Source organism: Anser anser (assembly GCF_964211835.1).
Source record: "Anser anser genome assembly, chromosome: 18".
Taxonomy (NCBI): domain Eukaryota; kingdom Metazoa; phylum Chordata; class Aves; order Anseriformes; family Anatidae; genus Anser; species Anser anser.
The window spans coordinates 9,476,530-9,492,803 of record NC_139739.1 but is presented as its reverse complement, the minus strand read 5'-3'; positions in this window follow the sequence as shown (position 1 = coordinate 9,492,803).

Sequence of the window (16,274 nt, the reverse complement as noted above, 5' to 3'; positions counted from 1 at the left end):
AAAAAACCACACACACACAAAATAACCCAACAACAGGAGAGCGAAAGAGATGATAAATAGGATAAAATGCAACCACAAAGCTGATTTTGCTGGAGTATCCTGAGCTATTTCTTTGCTGAGATAACTGATCTTCTAAGCAAGAGGAAATGTAGTAGATTTAATCTATATGGATTTTAGTCAAGTATTTGATATGACGCCACACGGGAAGTTATTAATTAAGATGGTGAAGATGGGGATTAGTACAAGAACAGTAAAAGGCATAAGGAATTGTCTGAGGGAGAGGTGCCAATAGATTACTATTGGGATAGAGAGATTACTGGTGATTCAAGACAGAACTTGTTTAATATTTACTATAATGATCTATTGTCATTTAAGCTGGAGTGTGCTAAAAAAAATTCTGATGCTATGAAATCAAGAGGCACTGACATTAAAAGGATCATAATGTCATGGACAGTGAGCTGTAAGATGTTGAAAGCAACGAGCAAAGGAAATTGGATACAATTCCATGCAAAAAACAAACATACATTTGGGGTGTGCTTCACCTTTAGCCATCAAAAATTAGGAATCTTCTCCAAGATGGTCATCAGGGTTTCTTCTGCACTCAAAGAAGAGAGGGAGATACCTCAGGGATGGTGGTCTATCCCACGTCTTCTGGGTTCCTAATTTAGGATAAGAGGAACTGTTTTGTGAAAGTGACAGTCTATTAGCTGTAAAGAATCCTATACAGAAGGATGAAGAAAATAAATTCTCTTCAAGGAAGAAAACTGACTACAGAAAAAAAAAAAAGAAAAAAAAAAGGAAGGAGCTGAATGCATTAGTTTGTCAGTGGATGACTGTGAACCATTGGTATGTGAGGCAGTAACAGAAGTGATAAATGTGATGATCCCAGATGAAACTCTTCCAGCAGCAATAGAAAGGCACCGCTGCCATTATACAAGGTGCTGCTGGACCTTTGTGTCTGGTGTTGTGTAGGATCTCATCACAGGGATTAAGACAGGTATTCATTTATCAGGATGCCCAGCGTAATAATAAGAGATGCTAGCTTTCTAAAGCTAGCATGGAAATAGGAGTAGGAATAGATAGGAAAGTGTTTATCATCAAAAGCGTGTGTATATTTTGACCAGTTGTGGTCCCACTTTATTTTTTTTGAGTTTACATATAAGTATACATGTGAGTGTGTACATACACATGTACACACACATTCATAATTACCTATTTAAGTGATGTTTTGATGGTCTTTCTTTTGGGTAGCAAAGACATACTAAGCTATATCTTGTATGGTTTGTAATAACCCACAGAGCCAGCCAGTGTTTGTTAAATGGTATTTCTAAGTATTCGTGGTATTGATTTTCAAGGTACAGGTAGCATAAAAATCTGTTCTTGTCCTAACATTTGATACAAATCAGAAAAAAAAAAAAAAGCCCACAACATAACAGCAAACTTGTCTGTACAAAAAATCTTTTTTCTTTCTTTGTGTGTGTGCTTTGAATGGCAGTGTGTACAGTATGCATAAGTAATTAATGCTGCAGGCTGGAAGAATGACTTATTGTCAGACGGAGGTAAAGCACACAATATGGTCAAGTAAGCAGTTCCAATAATAGCAGTGCTTATAGAAGCAAAATGTAATAGAGGGCAAACTCTACAGGTTGCCAGATTGGTGTCGAAGTGGAGCTTTGTTGCCAGTTGGTGACCAGGGGACATCAGAAGGACTGGTTTTAGCCGAATGCCTCTGAGGTTACATGTTTGCCACACGTAGTGAGATTGTTTCTCAAGCAGTGGCACTTAAGCAAAGGGCATAGGCAGTTTTAGCTTGATTTAGTTGGGGGAGGTCTAACCAAAAGTCACCTTTTCCTCCCTCCCCAACTTGGCATTTTTTCAGAGAGTCACATCTAGGTGAACTGTCACTGCTGGGACTTTACATGGGAGTAGCAAGCTCAGGACAACACGTGCCTCTCCAGCTGGGAGCTTAGCAGGAAAAAATGGAATTGCTTTGAAGCAGTTGGGCAATGCAAACTCCCCAAAGCTAGCACTGCCCTGGTGTAAAATGTAAAGCCAGGAAGAACTCCACGTTTGGTCAGTTCACAGCAGTGTTTGTAATTAATGTGGTGGAGAAGATAATGACAAGAGACAAAGACAACAAAAAGGCTCATTTCCATGTAAAGTGGAGACCAGAATATTAGGATATGTTGTACCCAGGTGAAGACTGTTCCTTAAAGCCAATGGACACGCAAATACCTCTTTTTATATTATACAGTAGCAATTACATATGAGAGACAAAGTGTTACTTCTGCCTGTCCATTATAGATTGGTGCAGTCCCCTTGATTACATGCACACACATGGGTGTATATAAACTGAGTATCAGTGGCCCCAGAATCAGTGTGTGTCCCCCCCAGGCACACGCACATGGTACACACACACACGTGCACTTGGGGCATGGTCCCTGCAGGGTGCTGCTACCTGCCCTGTTTACCTCTTCTCAAACAGATAAAGACTGGCATGGAAGAGCCCATGGGCAGCTTGGCAGCCCTCTGTAGTTACTGGTTCCAAAGGTCACTGAATGCTAAAAAAATAAATATGCTCCAGTGCCAGCAGGGCACTGGTGATCGAAGATAAAAGTTCCTCTACCACCAGAGAAATGTTTTCTGGTTTGGTACCAATGTGGACAGTATTTGCTATGATTTTGCATAAGTGTTTATGAATGCTAGTGAAAAGATATGGGTGAAATATATTTTGCTTTATGCAGGCAGGGGATCTGCTTCAGAGGCCAGCCTGTCTTACTCTAGCACATGCTATGTTGTTTTCATGGAAAGCGGCTTTTGTGTGCACCCGAGTGGAAACAAAAAAATAAGAAATTCACTGCATTTTGGTATTTCTCATTCTTTTTTATATTTCAAACATGTTGTTGGATTTTTCTTTCTTGAAAATGCCTTTCTGTTAGAGTCTGACTTCACTGGTGCTGGTGTAAATCAGGAATAACTACACTGGAGCCACTGGAATGATATGGGTGAAAGGAAGGGAAGAATCCAGCCCAGTGCCTGACATTGTTAAACAAGGTTATAAACACTGTTGGTCAGTTCATATTCATCTTCTGTGATTAACTCCGATGACAATGGGGAGCCTGGCTAGTCATTTCATGCCGTGTAATGCAAGGTGACTACAGTTCAGAGGACAAAGAACAAGAGATTGGTGGTGGGTTTTCTTTTCTTTTTTTTTTTCAGGAGCAGACAGGAAAGTGGTTATGAATGTTTGGGGAAATTTAGTTTCATTCTTATCTGTATCAGCACCAATGGCTGAGTGAGGTTTCTTGTGGATTTCTAGCTATAATACCAGTTTAGGTATTATATATTGGAAGGCAAATTCTGTGCTTCTCCTTCCTCTTTTTACTACTTGTACTGTTTTTTCCTTTTGTTTCTGTGAAGGCACATTATCTCTGCAATGTTCTCACACCATTTTAGCTTAAGGACAATGCATGTATAAAGCAACATACGAGAAACCCAGATAAAAATGGGAGTTGCAGGTGCTATTTTATTGCCTCTGGGCCAGACTGTCATTTACAGCGGCTTTTAGCCTGCCCTAACCAGTGATGGGTGACAGGATGGTGCAGGGACAGGGAACTATAAATATCATGGACTGGGAAAACCAAAGACTCTGCAGTGGCCACCGAGTACCACCCATGCAGCAATAACATGCCAAGGAGATCCCCAGCAGAACTCTGGGCTGAATAACAGCAAAAGATTTTCATCTTTTGCTTAACTTCTGGTGATAAATCTGATGTTCTGAATTGTGCTGCTGCCTCCATTCCTTGATGTAAAGTTTGCAAACCGTGCAACATGTTGCCTGGTAATAGCCTACTTATCCCAAAAGTCCGCTGAAGATTGAATTTTATGTGGAGAGCAAAACAGTATCTATCATCAACACTATTTGCTGAAATATACCTTTAGATTGTCAGTAAAAATGCAGCATTTAGGACATTACATTTTTCAGCGGCTTTACAAACACTAGAGAAGGATACGGAGCAGGAAATTTCACAGTCTTAGCTGTACAATTAGAGAAATGAAGTGGCAAATCTTTGTTCCAAGTGCTTGTGCAAACACAAGCCAAAAGAAAATTCTGCAGTAGCAAAGGACCAGAAAAAGTGTGTGGTTGTGAAACAGATGAGCAACGCTGCTGCCCTTTCCATCCAGCAGAGCAAATCCGCTGCATTTGCTCTCCCAGAGGCAGGAGACAAAGGATGGCTCACACCTTGCTGCATACCAAGTGACTCGGCGGTGCTCCCCCCTGGGGCTGGATGTGGGGCACGCAGAACGAAGGGGAGCTGGAGTGGAACAGCTGGGCACTTCTGCCAGCTCCCCCCCTTCTCCTGGAGCCTCTAACAGCACATCTGAAAGTGCTCGGGGTTTGCTTTAGGAATTGGGAACTTGCCCAGAGGCTGAGAAGCAGCATGACATGCCTTGGGCCACAGGAGGCCGTGTCAGAATCTGGTTGGAGCACAGGCATTTCTGCATCCCACTCCCCTGCTTAGCTGAGCAACCCGCGCCTCTGCGGATCATACAGACGCACTCCTGCTACTCGCTTTGTGTGCACGCAGTAAATCACAGAGGCTGTGGTGCAGGAAGCCCCATCTGCCTGCTGGGCTGCGGGGCGCTGGGGCACTGCTGACTCTGGCAGGGCTGATTGACAGGATCTTTTTTCTGAGGATGGCACGGAGCTTTCTGGTGCAAAAAAGACTTGCATCTTCCTTGTATATTCTTATACGTGCATTCTAGCTATCATTCAATCTGTTATGAAACACTTGTCTTAGGATAAGATCACTGAGGAAGCTGTGGCAAGACAACCCTGACAGTTTCTGGATGCTGCAGATTTTCTTGGCACTTATCTCTTTGATTACAGTCCTGAATATGCAACTGAAACTACATTTTCCCACTCCTCTGTAGTTACTGCAGCTTTCCTGGTGAGTGTTCCCAGCCCATGAAACTTCTGTCTCCTTCATTAGCAAACTCACTCCAAAGTGCTGCTGACTGCTCTGTTCTTTATCCTCTCTGTCCCAGTATCTTTGCATGGCCGGAGTGGGACTGCACCATGAAATGGGTAAACTGTTGCTATATAAAGTGCTGCAAAGCTTCCTGATCCCCTTGGTTCTCTACGGGGCAGTCAGGTGAGACCTGGCTCGTGGTGGCTTCAGTAAAGGCTAAGACCCTGTTTGGGACTCTTCTGATGGTAATGCCATTCGTGTGAAGCACATCAACCTGTTTCTTGAGCAAAGCATCTCACAAGAAATTGATCCTGCTAAATGCCTTCCACCTGCGTTGGAACAGAGTGTATTGGCTTTGTTCTTCATAACCACCAGTGCTGTGAGACTTGCCTAATTGAGACGCTGCATCTCTTCTGCAGGGATTTCAGCAACAGAAATCAACAGAGGCAAACATAACCTAAAGAGGGCATATTGTTTTCTCTCCACTTTGAAAATTGCTTTGTCCAAATGGGCTGAGACTTGTTGGTTCTCAGAACATGCAACGGTGAGCAGTAAGGGAGGTGTAGGTGACACGGCGAGGAATTTGCTGGTTTTGTTACTGTGATTGCGTGGCTGGATTTTTATTAGTCTCAGTGGCTTTTCTGGCTCTGCGTAGAACAAAGTGTGACTGGTTTGGGACAAGAATGCTTCCAGGGGCACTGCATAGCCACTTTTATGGCCATGTTAAAATTATAATAAGTATAAATACTTCACCTGTCTCTTTTATTTTTCTGCTAAAAAAAGCAAGAATAGGATAAAATCTTAAAGCAGAAAAATAACTTTTTAATAGGTCGGTAACCTGTTAAAATGTATGTATGTATATTGCTGTTTCTGCTTTTGCTGCTTTAAACAAATGGCTATATTTTGTTCTTAATTAAGAATTAAAGGGTTTATATGCACGAGTCTACAGTGGAGACCCCCAAGTGATTCCGAGATGAGGGTAAACTGTGGGTTTTCTTCAGCTAGTTGGTTGAAATTACTTACCACTTGAATAGCATCTGCAACAGCGTAAGGCACGGAAGCAATTTTTCTTTTGTAAGAAGATGAAAAAGAAATAAAAAAGGAGTCAAAGAGTAAGCAGGCTGAATGGGCCATTAGCACCAAACTCTAAAGATGTAGAAGTCAAATAGGATAGAAAGGCCCCATAAATTTTTACAACTCCTTGGAGAAAAACACTGTGATTATTAAAACATGAAACCTTGCTTTTCTAAAATGCTTAAAAGATTAATATAGAAATGTCATACTGTGGCTGCTGGAGGGATTATCCTTAATGGGAATGTTAGAAGTTATTTTAATGTAAAGCAAACATAGCCACCGAAGAAAGATCAAAAGTGGAACAAATTCAAGGCTCTTAGTTTCAGGAAAATGAAGTTTGTCGAGAAACTATTCCTACTTTGTTAATTAGAATGAGCAAATTCTCCATAAATACTGTATATATGTGACATAGAAAGTGATGACCTCATCTAATTAGTCATTACCTAATCCAATCACTAGCACAAGAGCAAGGTCTCTGTTACGAAAAAAGATTGTTCCCTTTCTGGCTTGAGAAAAAGTGTATTTTCGCTACTGCACATTTTTGTGAGGTCATGTGTGTGTGTCCGAATAGTTTTGCCGATAATCCACCATACAGAGGCAGGGGAAGGCTGTCACATGACCGCTGCCAAATGCTCACAGAGTTTGTGGTCTTTTCGATGCGAGAGCAAATTCAGTGGCTTTTTGTTTTCTTTTCAATCCAGCATTGTTGCTTTTTGATGTAAACTCACCGCAGAGCAACATGCTACTCTGGCCTCTGTGTAAGCCTTTGAAGTCTAAATGAAAACTTCGGTGTTGCTAACATAGAGCAAGAAATGTAATATTTCCTTTGCAGTTCAGGATAGCACTTAATTTGTCCTTGTCTGGTCATTGCTGCAGTCAAACACCTGATCCTGTTAGACCCCCAGTTAGCAGCGTGAGACCATCAGTTCCAGAAGCAGTAATTGGTTTACAAATTGGGCTGCTGTTGACTTGTTTTTTCCACCAACACGAGGCGCAAAACCACACTACACCATGCAGCGGTCCTAATACATTGCTGTCCTTGTTTCCATGCGAAAGGGCTGGGCTCGTGGAACACAGGTTCTTTTAATATTTATTTCTAAAAAGATCTGTCATGCTAATGCTCAGCCTGAGTCTGGTGGTTTTGCAAAAAAAAACTTTCCCAGAAAGTAAAAAAGTGCTAACTCATTCTAACCAGTGCGAAAGTTCGCTTATTCAAATGTTTGGTATCATATATGAAGCAAGATATTACTGGGTAATAAAAATATTTTTCTTGAAAATAATTGCAAATATTTATAGGGAAGTTTCATTCAGCTGCTCTAATCTGCTGCATCTTTTGCTTGTCTTACTCTGGACATAGAAATAAACTCGACTGAAACTAATACAATTTTTTCCCTGCTCACAACCCTGCAAGTAGTCAGCCTGCAGTTTTCAGTTCAGACAAGATAACACCACCATGTAGTCACAAGAAATTTTGCTTCGAGCTGGAAGTCAGTTTGTAAGACATTTGCATGGAAAAGACAGTCTTGATAACAAGGTACTGCAATGCCTGGGATGTGCTTGGTAAGGTGAGGGCTCAGCTTAGTGGAAGGAAGGTCTTACGTGAAATAGAGGAAGTTAGTTAATTGTCAGGGTTATTAAGATTTAACCTTTCTTACTTGACTCAGTAACAAACTGTAAGTTTACAAAACTCCAAGCAGTTTCTCTTGGAAGAAACTAAAATGTAGCACAGGATATAAACTGTAGACTTAATGAATAGGGAGTCAGGATATACAGAATCAAAAACTTAATTTATAACAGCAACAAAAAAATCCCATTAGATTATGCTCCAGAATTTTGCCTAGCAGCTCTCGTTAGCATTATCTTTGCTTTCTTTAAGAATTGTTTTTAAAGTACAAGAGTGCAGTAACTAGCAGTTTTGGTATCTAGCAGCTTTCTCCCTACAGTTCTGGGAAATAAGCTGTTAAGATAAAATGAAAGTGCCATAATTTCCCGATGCATGCCAACTCCAAATGCCAAATACATTAGTATTTTCGTCACCAGTCTGGTATCACAGCGACAAAACTAATGCCATACAATTTTTGTTAACTGAGTTTGGTCTACATTGCAATCACACAGAAGAAATGCCTATGACAGAACAGTCGAGCTCTACGTGAAGCAAGTGTGCACCATCCCTAAAAGAGGCAGAGGGCTGTAATTCTTGCTTCTCTGATGTTCCTATAATTTGCAGCAGTAAGAATAAGTCTGCATGCTCTACTTCTTCATAAAATACAGTTATTCAATTACAATAACAAATCCAGAATTTGGTAAATACTGTGAATTTTACAGCCTTGTCCTGCAGAACTTGTACATTCTCACACATCAGTGCTCAGTTCAGAATTCACAGTTACAGCAGTAAGTTGAACATAAAACTTGACCTGCAGGGTAGTAGGATCAGACCTGTAAACATCCTCCTTCTCCACTTAACTTCAGCACCCATCACTCATTAACTCCCTGCCTTCTCTCATCCTTGCACCAAATGCATTCAGTGTGGCTGAAAGCGGAGGAAGAGCTTGTAACTTTTCTATTTCCCAAATAACTCATGTTCCTAGTTGAATTGCTAGTGAGTTGCTTGCTTAACAGGGCTGAAAACAAATTTTCTAGTTACAAGGCACCAAATGCAGAGTGACAAAGCGAGCATCCCGTGCTGCTCCACTAATGAGCTTCAGGCCTGACAGAGAGCGTGAGCGTGTAGCAGACAGGACAGGACGGAGAGGATAGCAGTGCTGCTGAAATCAGTTCTAGCAGCAGAGCTGTATGAGTGGCAGACATGGGGCCTGCATTTCACCCTTCTTACCTGCTTAATCCTTATTCAACCTGCTGACGCAGCCAGAAAGACACGGTGCCATCTGTGCTTGTTTTTTGGTGTTTTTTTTTTCTTTCTTTTTATGTGAACATAAACTTGGTGGTTTTCATGTCATTTCACATAGCAAGTCAAAATCTGTGAAATGAAAATTTCCAGTCGCTACCAAGCTGAATGTTGCAGTGTTCAGTGCATGAAAATATCTTGTAGGCCAGTACCTGTGCTTTGCATTCGAGTTATCTAACATCCATTTCTGCGTGTCACCTTGACATCCCTGGCAATGACTCTTCTTCAATCCAGAGCTAGTCAAGCTGGTTTTTGTGTTGTATTTCTTCAAGTTGCTCTGTCAAATGAGCTATCACCCTAACAAAATTAATACTTTTCATTTTTCTCTAGCATCTTCTGATTTTCTTAGGTCTTATGAGATGCTGCTTAGTGTCAAAAGAGAGACTTCACTGCATCTGTCCAGTGTCCAGAAGCTGAGGGACTCAGATACAGTTGAGATCATGAGATCATGAACTCATGAACGGAATGGGGTACCTCAGTGACACTGATTCATCCTTTCCTGGCACCAGCAGTGCTACCATATAACATAGGCTAGCAGGTCTCCTTGAAGTCACTGGAGGTACACTGGTGTGTGATTACCATTTGGGTAATCAGACGTAAGGTGTACTAGAAAGTTATCTTAACAGTGGAGATTGTCTAAAGCAATTGAGCTTTTGCAGCAGTTACCATACAGGGAGATAAAGTTTCTAGTGTGGAAGAAGGGACTGACTCTTCCCTGCAGGTAAGTGGCTTGTGTTTCTGTTACACTTGCAGGCAGCAAGGGCTCACAGACAGTTCCCAATTCAGACGAGCAATGGCTTACAGCCAAAGCAAGGGGATGAGAGTAACAACCACATAAAGCTCTGGCCCCTGAAATTCCCAGTTCAGTTTGTACACTGTGCAGATCTTGGCGACACGTACCTTCTACTTACAACAGTTTTGCACTTGGAAAAAAAAAATTGCTTCTCCATAAAAGAATTTCAGTTCTGCAAGTATAGGCAGGTAAGTGGCAGTGTGCCTGTGAGGGGGAGAGGGATGCTTCACCTCTCCTTGGGCCACCATTTTGGTTTTGGTCTGGCAGGAGCAACAAAATGGGGATCACTTGCTCCCCTTTGGACAGCACTCAGTCAGTCCATCAGATAGATACTGGCTCTGCACCAGGCTGGATCTGAAGGAATGTTTTAAGGAATTGCATGTAGGTGCAATTTCTCAGCAGTCATATACACCCTAAATACCACCTGCTTGAACTAAACCATGTGGAACAAGCATTGCTGCTTTAGAAGTGTGCGCAGCTGTGGTCTGGCTGTCTGACATGCAGGAACTAGCACGGGGGTGTGCTTTAAGTGCAGGAAAAGGATTTATTCCTCCAGCAGTTTCCTGCAGGATTTGCTCATAGCACCCAGGTTAGTGTCTGGTTATCAGGGTGTTCACTGGAGGAGCGCATGCAGCGAGTATGAAATGCATTTTATAAGCATCCTTCTCTATTAAAGGTAGAGCACAATGTGTTCGGATGCAAGCCCAGGCACAGTCCCATGTAAGATCTTGTTTACCCTTTTATTGCGAGCGTACTTGCAAACTGCTGTTTTCTCACATACGACCAGCTTTCAGTTTTATGTCGGGGGGCTGTAGGGCGGGTTCTGAAAACAAGGAGGTGAATCAGTGACCTCATAGCATGCTGTAACTGCCAGTAACCCTGTGGAGAACATGAACACGCTCAACCAGATAAAGTCAGATAGAACAGAGGAAGCTGCATGTAGATATACAGCGAGGGAGTTAGCAAGCTGTAGAATAGGGACTTGGGAAAAGCTATCAAAAGGTAGAGGGTTCTTCATTTTCTTGGTCACACCTTTTCATCAAGAAATGAAGGGGCGCAGGAAGGAGGCTGGATAGCCCAGCAGAGAAGAAAGCTCGACCAAAAACATGACAGCAGGAGCTTGCAGGCTGCTCCCAGACCCTAGTGCCAGCGCAGCAGCAGTGCAGCAGAGCAGCAGCAGCAGAGTAGTGCAGCACCAGAGCAGCAGCAGCTCAGCACAGCACCAGAGCAGCAGCTCAGCGTAGCAGCAGCTCAACACAGCAGCTCAGTACAGCAGCAGCAGCAAAGCAGCTCAACAGAGCAGCAGCTCAGCATAGCAGCAGCAGCAGCTCAGCTCAGCTCAGCTCAGCACAGCACAGCAGCAGCACAGCAGCAGTCTCCTGACATCTTGTGGCTCCGCTGCGGAGTACAGCAGCCCCTTCCCCCACAGCCTCAGGCACGGGTGTCAGCTGGAGCTGACCTTGGCATTAACCACAGGCACTGGAGATCCTTATATATAGCTACATTCCTCTCACAAATGCAGGGCCACTTCTTTTTCCCTCCTGTGCAAGAATGAATGGGTTTGAGTGAGCCTGTGCTTTCTCAAGTGCTTGTGTATGAGGTTTACCATGATTTACACCAAAGAGGACCCTAAATTTGCATCAAACACAGATAACTCTATGTAAACTGGGTCCCAGATTCTGCATCCATCATCCTCCCTTTTGCAGGTGAAATGAAGCCCGGATCCAAACCCAAGTTTGCTATCATCTCCCCCCAGCCCCACGTGCGCATTAATGCTCAGATCTGTCTGCTTTTAGCAGAGCGTGTTTGTATCTTGTCTGAAGAATCATTCACTTCTCTCAGTTGCGGTGGCCCAGCTTCAATGCTAGTTATGCATGAGCTGTAGGGGAAAGGACAGGAATTGTAAGTATTTAGTAAGGTGTATTTATTTTTAATGATTGATTTTATTTTTAAATAACATGGCTATTAAGAATGTTAAGTGTACACACATCCACAAAGCCATGCAAGGCAGTCCTAACCTCTGTCATCTGAAAGCATTGCCTGTTCGTGAAACATTCATGAAGAGCCTTTTGTCTCATCCTCTAAGTACCTGGGACTGACTCTGGACTTGCCTCAATTACTCAGTCTCAGAACCGGAAAAAAGACAAATCACAATGAATTTTTTAAGCAGGGATCAAGCTGTTTTCCTGGCTTTGGGTCCTGTCGAATCTCCTCCTGGTTCCTCGTTACACCGGGCTCTTGCTCTGGCTGAATTCGCCATGGCAGGGCAGAGGAGGCTCGGAGCGGGAGCTTTTGAATACTGTGGCTGGGACTGGCGAGAGGTCAGGGTGCCACGTCAGGGGGTTTAAAGCAGGTGCTGGTGTGGCGCAGGAGGAGGAGGAAATGAGCTGCTCTTCCATTATTTGTGCAAGTGTACTTCACACGGTGTTCCTCAAAGTGGCAAAACACTGTACCAAGGAAAAGACACACAGCCAGGAGTGACCGTTCACCCTCTGGCAGCCCTGCATGGAGGAGAAACTTCCACACGTGACCCTGCCCTGCCTCAGGAAGTGTGGTTCAAAGAGGGGAAGGAAATGGGATGGAAAAGGGCGGGGGGAAGGCTCATTTACTGCTGGGGAGCTGCCACTAGACCCATGGGGAAAGCTGTGGCCAGCATTAGGGCTAGGGAGAGATTACCACTGTTTACCAAGAAGCTTAGTGGGAAACACATGGAGAAAGTCATATGGTCGGTCTGTAAGAATTCATCCATGTTCCCATTCTCCTCTCCCATTCTCTCACAGCCTGGAAGTTGCCCTCTGAGGAGACCATGCCGCAGGGACGGCAGCGGGAGGAGGCAGAGCAGACGGGCTGGGAAGCCCTTCAGGGAGCTGAAATTTCATTTTGCTCTGTGTCTGTGGGAATCCCAGCAGCACTGCACCATGGGGAGGTAGGCATACTGCTTTGTTTACCACTGCACCCTTTCTGCTTTACCGTTTGCATACACACATCTGCAACAAGGGCAGTTAGGGGAAATTCAAGGTATTTGAAAAATCCAGCTGGCCAGTTTCAGTCTGAAGAAGTATGGAATGGATGAAGTGGCACTAAAACATGAGAGGTTTCTTCTAGTGCCCACTATTTTTCAATGCACATAGACCTTTCAATTTAAGAAACGTGCGTAAGGAACAAACTTCCATGCATTTTGTACAATGTCTGAATTTGTCATGGTCTCAACAGAAAATAAAAAAGGATTTAATAGATGCTATGTTTTATTATGAAACTTACACTATGTTTTTGTAAGATAAATTGCCCAATTTCGTGTTACCAAAATGATGGTTGAGGTTACTGTAGCAGTGACTGCAGTATAGACATACCATTTCCAGTTCAGCTCTATCAGTCCCTTTGTTAAAGTCTGCTGCTGGTATACAATTGACTATTTGTGGCTTGTGGCTACTCTCTCAAGAGAAGTTATAAACTGAAAGTGATACCAAGTGTTATACAATGGGGAAACAAATCACAAAAGAGAAGGTATTAAAAAACTAAAAAAATCCCCTTTTAAATATATATAATTATATATAAATACGTGCGTGTCTAATGCATACACGCATGCACATAGACGCATGCATGTGTGCAAACGTTTAATTTAACAAAAGAAATTACATTTTTGAAAATAAAATAGTTCCACTGCAATATTTTCTTGCTGAAAACCAAAGTCATCTGTTTATCTTGAATGCTAAACAGGGTGAAGGCAGCTTGCAATTTGAGCTTCTCTGCACTGGCCAGCTGGTAGCTTAAAGCCAGCAAACCGGGAGGGGGAGGTGAATTATCCCCACTGGTTGGTCTTAGAAGCAGTCACTGTACAGGATAGCTTTGAAATGACATAGTTTATGATTCACAGGAACTGTTGGGCTAATATTATTACAGATTTTTTTAAGCAAGACCAAACAGTGGCTGGAGGCTCAGCACGAGTTAACCTCCATCACCATATACTGATTCAGTGCCACCTGCACAGAAACGAACACATCACTTACTTTTTCTACACTTTCCATTTGTTTCTCTCAGTTGCCTTTGAATCGCTGTAACTGTCAAGATGCTGTAAGTGGTATTCAATTACAAACACCAGAAGTATACGATTATGGTTAGGAACTGGAAACATCAAGCAGGTCAGGTGCAACTCCTTATAGCTCCAGAGTGTATTTAGAGGATGCCCTGCACTTGATATGGATAAGGGAGAGAAATGTTACCTTGCTTCAGCAGCTGCTTGTGGTGAACTGGCACAATGATATGTATAGGGGGCTCATCTGAATGAGTAACAAGAAGAAAGAGAAGGGGGGGGATGTGATTTATATCCATTTCATTATTTTCAGTGACAAAACACTGCATATAAGCTGGCTCCAGCTAGGTTTCTTGAGTGAGCCTAAACCCTGGTGTGCTTGTAGCCCATGGATTACCATGTGCCATACCTGCGTGCATTGAGCCCTCACACATCAGTGCACTTCAACAGCAACATGCAACCCATTTGCCACCACTTTGAACTGGCTGTAGTGATTTCTATACTTGTCATTTGCCTGCACCCGGATTTTATGATTTCCAAACCACAGCGTAAAAGCTGTACAGCTCGTAAGCAGCCATGTGGAAAAGCAATGTTGAATATATATGCATGCACCATGTCTGGAAGCATAGCCATATTTTTCTCTGAAGAATTTGTTTAGGTTACATAAAAGAAACAGGCAGGGACCCGTGGGTTTTCATTTGGTGGTTCTCCCTCTGTTCTGCTTGGCTTCTCAGCTTTCAATAGATCCCAAGGTCAGGCTGTTATTTGTTGCTAGGCCAAAGCGGCAACCTCCCACCCTAACAATGCTACTATCTTCATATCATCTGAGCTATAGGGGCCACATTGTGATGCTTTGGCAGTGTTGCTAGGGAGGTTGCTAGGTTAGATTGATGTCACTATGTGGGTTATAAATTGCCTTTACCCTGCTGGCCCTAACTTGGCCCCATAACACAATGATCTAGTAGATGGCATCGAAGTGTTGAAATGATACATCAGAGCAGCATCTTCGGACCCTGAACTTGGCAGCAAATGCACGTTGTATCTATTCAGCAAAGGAACCTACCTGCCATCTAGAGAAGAAAATAAACAATTACTTCAGATAGTACAACCAAAATAAAAACACATCTTTTCATGTCGAGAAATTAACAAAACTCTGATGAAAAATACCCAGTTACTGACCTACATACATGCACTAAATACGAGGCTTTCCCTTAACACAGACTGTGTGCCCTCTGCATGCCCTGCTGTTGAGAAAAGGAAAGAAGTTTTATAAAGACGAAAGTGATAGCTGAGAAAACAAGGTAGGTGAACTGAGAATTTCCCAGCTTTGAGTAGTACGTGTCACAGTCTCAACTCAACTAAAATATGCCACCAACGCCTTTATTATCACACCTGTTTATTCTAGCACAAAAGTGCCATAGCACATAGTCAAATTATTTGCATGTTTCTGGTTTATGTCCTCAAGGGACATTTTAATCATGACTGTTGCAGAAAATAATAATGGCTGAAGAATCACTTAAATGATTTTTCAATATAATAATATATCAAAATTTAGAAATACTCTGTTGCATAGAATATTGATGCGCTTGTGTGTGTGTATGTGTGTGTATGCATTTCATTTCTTTCGAAAATGAATAAATAAAAATAGATAAACATGCATGCCCTTCAGAGCTGTTCTGGTTTAATAAGTAACTACATCATTAGACAGGCTTTTCTTTATGCATTATGTCTTGATATGCAGGGCTTTAGCTGCACACCTCTCATTAGTGCTAATGAAATTTATTTGGCTAAATCCCCATGCATTGTGTTGAACGTACACCTTACTATACTTGTAATTATTTTTTAAAGACTGCCTTCATTTCAAGGCAGACCAGAACCCAGCTCCTACAGTGCCATGTGAGTCCATAGGGTGTATACATATTTATAAATGTTTTAAAAATGCATATTATATTTCACCCACAGAGCATAACATCTCTGCTGGCTGGAAACATGTATTAAAGAAGGTAACAAAAATCCAGAGGAAATGTCTTTGAAAAAATAGTTAATACACATGGGTTACAGCTGCCTTTTAAAGATTAATTTCTTGGCCATTTACAATGTGTTTTTTATTATCAAAAGCCAATGGACCATATTACAGAAAATCTTGCTTTGTAAATGCCTTTTGCGCTTCTTGGGATTGATTCTGTTACACAAAATTCAGTGATTTTCCCTCCAGACTTACACCATCACAAGCTCAAAACTGGACTTTTGTCACAGGGTTACTTCTTGTCCTCCTTGGTTGTCACTGTAGTAAGCAGTGATCCTTGTGCATGTATCAATGCTGTTAAAAGAAGGTAAAAGATAGAGATCTGAGCCTTTGTTTAAACTGTGGCTTGCAATGCTGCAAACGTGAGCATAACTTTGCAAAGGTAAGTCATATTCATGGGAGTCGGTATTTGCATAAATTAAATATGTAAAATAGTTTACAGAGATGGAATCATACTTTTAAAATGTGGTTGT